We start from the raw sequence: 5,708 nt of genomic DNA, 5'->3' as shown, positions 1-5,708 counted from the left end.
AAAAAAAAAGACAGGTAACAGCAGGAGTGGGGGGAAGAGAGAAACCAGCCTCCCTAGTTGAGTGCCACATGCTCTTGTGCCAAAATTTAGCTCCATCCCATGTGTCTCCTGCCGTGTGAGCCAAAAAACGTTCCTTTTTTCTCCTTAACCTTGTTCACATTATGTTTCTTTTCGTGCAATCCAAACATCCTCTATAATAAATCCACCCCTTCCTGTGGCTTCCAATGACTCTCAAGCCCAGACCTTTCTCCTGCACACCAGAGAAATATACCCACCTCAAACTGGGATATATGGAGACACCGCAAACTAAAAATGTGTAAAGTGGACACTTTCTCTTCTCCATACCTGTGTTTCTTCCTCTTTCTTTCATTCTCTGTCTTGGTAAGTGACACCATAAGCCACTGGCTGCTCACGCTGGAAGCTGGAAGTCAGCCCTGACTCCTTCCCCTCCTCTATTCCCTCCGTCCCATCGAGTCCTGTAACTTCCGCCTCTCAAACATCTCCATCTGCAATGCCACCCTCTTAGTCCAGGCCATCGTCTCTTGCCTTTGTGACCGTCACTGTTTATTTCCTGCCCAACAGTCATTTTCCTTTTTGCCTGCCTCTCAGAACCGCAGTCTTGCCCTAGGCAGCCACTTGTCTAGCTCCGGGTACTGAATCATAATGAACAATCCTGTGTCTCTTCGCCAGGCATTCAATTTTCCAGCCTTGCTTGCAGTTAGAGGGATAATATTGGTCAGACCCAGTTTTAACCAATGAAATGTAAAAAGACATCTTTGACAGGCTTCTGGGAAAGTTTGGCTTTTCTGAGAAAAGGAACAGATGGAAGCTGGTACTGTCCCTTCCTCCCCTCTCCCTGACTCAGATAATTATTTTCTGGAGCTGAGACAGCCATGTTGCCATCACGAGGGAATAAGCAAGAGAATAAAGAGCCAACATATGGAGGATGGAAGAGCAGAGAATGGGACATGCCTGGGTTTCTAATGGTGTCACTGAGCTGCGCAGCCACCATCCCTGAGCATGCCTTATCTCCTGATTTCCTATGGGTACACGAGAAACGTCATCACAGGTTTTAAGCTGTGCTGGGTATTCTCTTACTTGAAGCTGAAAGCATCTCCAGCTAATATAATCTCCTAATTAGGTGTCATTCTCTTTCTTTCCATTTCTCACACAGTATTCAACGTAATCTTTTACAAACATGATTTTGATGTTGACATTTCCTTGCCTAAATGCTTTTGCTGGCTTCCCAGCCTTTAGCGTCGTGTAATTTGTATGATCAGCTTCACCAGCTTGGAACAAAAATAAGGGTCTGCCTTTTAAAAAATTCACACTATCCTCTTAAGCTTCTATCCGTTCAAATTAGCAGGTTTCCAGTATCCTTTTTAGGCCTAAGGACCACAGTGATTGCTCAGTCCAAAGAAGTCAATTGGCATTCAAATGCCAAGAGAAGAAAGAACTTGAGAATGTGCCAGGCTGCCATTGAGTCCTTTCTTCTGGCCATCATCGACTGTCCTATACTGTCTCATTTGTAGGCTGGTCACATTCAACTGGTCCATTCCTGTCTGAAACTGCAATGACATCCTTGTTCATCCATGCACCTGTGCTGGCAACGGGGGTAGGTCTTTAAGGGAGAATTCCATGCCTTCCATGGGACACTTGGCTACAGTGTACCCAAGGCTATAGCTCTGTTGGCTTATTCCAGTACTCGTTCTAAACCATATCTCCCATGCCAGCGTGACTGGATGCAGAGGGGCTGCCAGACTCAGCTGCATGCTGGTCAGACTCAGCCTTCACCCCAAAGCTCTTTAAGCTCATAGGGTTGAACCCAGGTAACCATTCCAGGCTGTGCCTTCTTAAAGTCCCCCTAACTCTGCACTCCATGTATTAGGGTAAAGTGTGTGTTGGGGGAAGCCCTTCGTGTGGCCGGACCCTGCCTACTTGCCCAGCCTCACCTCATGCCACTCTCCTCCACGTCTCTTAGTACCAGTGATGCTGGACGTCTCTGGATTTCTCATAAGCACCAAACTCTTTTTCATTTTTAGGCCCAAACATGCTCCTTCCTCTGCCTGAACATATTGCCACTCTCTTTCACTTAGCTAAATCTTATTCTCCTTTTAGGTCTCAGGTTAATTGTCACCTCCTCAGTCGGGATTACCCGACTCTGAGCTTCTGCTTGCAGAAAACTCATGCAATGAAAGCCTGCCATTTCCCTACCGAGTAAGACCTGCCTGCCTTGCTCGCTGCTTAGCACAGTGCTCAACACTGCGACTAAATGAATGAATGAATGACGGTTAGCTGTGGTTCCCAGTGACATCCCTCCTCTTTAAGTGATGAGCTCACCCTGTACACCCTCCCCACACCCTCACCCTCAAATCAGCTCAGTTGCCCTTTTCTGTGTTCCAGCAGCACATTTTACTTCCCCTACACAGACTTAATTTCATTGTATCATGATTACAGGCTCTCTTATCCACCACTCTGTCTATGATTTGAGCTCCTTGAGTTCTGTGGCCTTGTTTGATTCATCTTTGTATCTCCCAAGATGAGTGCTTGGCATATAGCAGGATCTCAGTGATGTTGACTTTATAAATGAATAAATCCATTCTGAGAAGAGCTCTGGGAACCCTGAGAATGGGAGGAGGGGAGGTTGGCGGGGCGGGGAGTGGAGGGGGACTGGCAATTTCTGATTTAGCTTACTCTCCTGAGCATGGCACAGATGAGTTGTTCTCTGTCTAACCTATGTGGGGAAGCAGATAGAGAGCTCCGTGTTTCTGCGTCCATGTGTATATTTGCATATTTACGTTTAACTAGAAAAATGTGAACTACCCCTAATAGAGGGAGATGGGGAAGGCAGATGGCCTCTGTTTTAGGAGCTCAATCAGCAAGCCACAGGGGCTATTTTCAGAGCTTCCAGTGGGTTTTTGGCTATGCTAAGGGAGTTCAGGAGCCAAGTTTGGCGGCCGAGGTTAGAGAAAGCTAAATTGTTCCACGTAAGAAATGAGAGGAATTTGGATTTCACCCCTGAGAAGAAGAGAACAGAGAAAAGGGGGACGGAGATTTGCTGAATATCATGGAAAGAGTCTGGGTCCTGAGTTGTGATAATGACCAATGGATTTTTGAATGACCAGAATGTCTATTGTTTAAGGTTTGTATTTTTATGATGTAAATCTTGTTTTTTCACATCTTCCTAGGTTTGCCACATCACAGAAGCCTTGTGTTTTCCCCAGGTTTTCCATCTGGGTGGACATGATGTGGAACAGGGACAGTCACCAGGAATGGCCAGAGGACCCTGGACTGAATGATTCATCAAAAGCAGTAGTGCCCTCTGGAAGTTCGTGGAAAATTTGAGATGGGCATTAACCTTTGCAAAATCCCATGGTGATGATGGTTCAAGGCACATTTGTCTCCATCTTAAGGGTCGACGCGGCCCCCTCTAGTCCTCCTGAATAAGCGTGTGTGTGTTTCTGCAGTAGTGTGTATGTAGGAGGTGTGGGCCTTCATCATCTGTACAGCTGACTGCCGTGTTTGCAGCCACACTTGAAGATGTGTTTATGTGCTTCTTCTGGAATTATCTTCTTATGGAATTACGTATCAATATGATTGCATGTGTGTCCTTGTTGGAGATGCTGCTAAATGGTCATATGATCATATTTTGAATCTTCATATAAAAAAACCAAGCCCCCTCCCACCCCATGAGGCAGATCAAACCAGCACCTTCCCTCTGTGCCTCTCCACGGCATGCACACTCCCGTCCCCGTCTCCTCCTGCTCCTGCCTGTTTCCCTGTCTTCTTTCTCCAGCTCCAAGAACAGCCAAGGCCCTTAACCAGGAGTGGAAAAACAGAAATCAGGTCACCAGATGTGTTTCATTCCATTCTCTTCCTCCCCAACCCTTCTCACCACAGGCCAATACATTCTGAGCATATATACAGCAAGCACCTGGCACCCACCAAGCCTAGCTGTGCCCCTGCCTTGTAACAGACCCAACTGAGGTGGAGACTGGGGTGCCCACGCAAGCCTACCACCTGGCCCACCCATGTCTCTAGCACCATGGGCCGGCTCATTTGCTCTGTCTAGACAACCCAAGCAGACCCCAGAGTGATTTTTCCTATCTGAATTGCCAGCTGTCCTTCTCTCTGCATAGACACTGGCTGTCCGGGTGCAGGAGGACACTGAGGTCTCCTGGGCAAGGTCCCTGTCCCAGTGCAGGAGGACCTGGAGAGGGGCAGCCCTGCTCACGTACAGGGCTCCCTGGAGCTGCCCCCTCCTGGAGTCCGGAATGAGCGTCTGCTGCTCTGGAATGAACGGGCATCTGGGATTCTCATTGGAGACTGTTTACTGGTTGGTCTGTATGGCAGGTTAAGAGCCCACAGCAGCCCACTACTGCCAGGGACTTTCAGGAACAATTTCTCCAAGCCAGCGTGGCCCAGCCCGGGCATGAACCCTCCGCATCCTTCCCTCCCTCCCCATATCAGCCACGTGGAGGTGACTCACACAGGCCCTTTGAGCCCCTGCCAAGAGCAGCCAGAGGCCTGCCTGGTTAAAGCTGGGAAGGGCTGCTTCAGGAGCAGGGAACAGTCTGGAGTCCCTGCTGGAATCCCTCGGACCTCCGTACCCTCCTCCCACTCACTGCTCCCTCAGTTGCCTACCACCCAAACCAGACGCAGCAGCACCTTCCTGCTGCTCTGGAGCGTTTTCACCCCCTCACCCAGATCCCTCTTCCTGCCATAGCGCACACTACAACCAGGGACCACTGTGTGAGGGCTCTGGGCTTTTCACTGCACTGTCATATAAATTATCCACATCCAAATTGAAGCAGTCCCGTATATGACCTTGTTCTCACGATCACCCCATGAAACAGTTATCATTTTTCCCATTTTATAGAAGAAGTGAGGATAAAAAGAGAAAGTGAGGCAGAGCACAGAGAATTTCTAGGGTAGCGAGACTACTCGGTGTGGTGCTGTAATGGTGGATACAGGTCACTACACATGTGTCCAAACCCATGGGATGTACAGAACCAAGAGTGAACTTAATGTAAACTCTGGACTTTGGGTGATAATGATGTGCCAACGTGAGTTCCTCAGTCGTAACAAATGTACCACTCTGGTAGGGGATGTTTATATTGGGGGAGGCTGGGTGTGGGGCTGTGCAGGGACTATCTCTGTACTCTCTACTCAATTTTGATGTGAACATAAAACTGCTCTAAAAAATGAAGCCTATTTAAAAAATAAATGAATTTGAAAAAAATTTTTTTTAATTAAGTGGCTTACTTATGATCCCATGGAAAGTGGTTGATCTGGGATTTAAATACAGGGCAACCTACTCACGTAGCCCATGTTCTCTCTCACTTAGATCCCTCCCTCTAGGATGGGATAGGAGAGATTAATGAACCAGGCTGCACCAGATGCTCATTAGAGTTTCTCTAAGTCGTGTCTCCCTAATCCCCAGAGTTGCCCCTGTTATAAATATATTGCGGGCTGGCCTGTGGCTCACTCGGGAGAGTGCAGTGCTGATAACACCAAGGCCACGGGTTCGGATCCCACATAGGGATGGCCGGTTGGCTCACTGGGTGAGCGTGGTGCTGACAACACCAAGCCAAGGGTTAAGATCCCCTTACCGGTCATCTTTTTTTTTTTTTTTTAAAAAGATGCCGGGTAAGGGGATCTCAACTCTTGGCTTGGTGTTATCAGCACCGCACTCTACCGAGTGAGCC

The sequence above is a fragment of the Galeopterus variegatus genome, unplaced genomic scaffold (assembly GCF_000696425.1).
Source record: "Galeopterus variegatus unplaced genomic scaffold, G_variegatus-3.0.2 Scaffold7495, whole genome shotgun sequence".
NCBI lineage: Eukaryota > Metazoa > Chordata > Mammalia > Dermoptera > Cynocephalidae > Galeopterus > Galeopterus variegatus.
The sequence above is the reverse complement of the archived record's forward strand: the minus strand, read 5'-3'. Positions refer to the sequence as shown.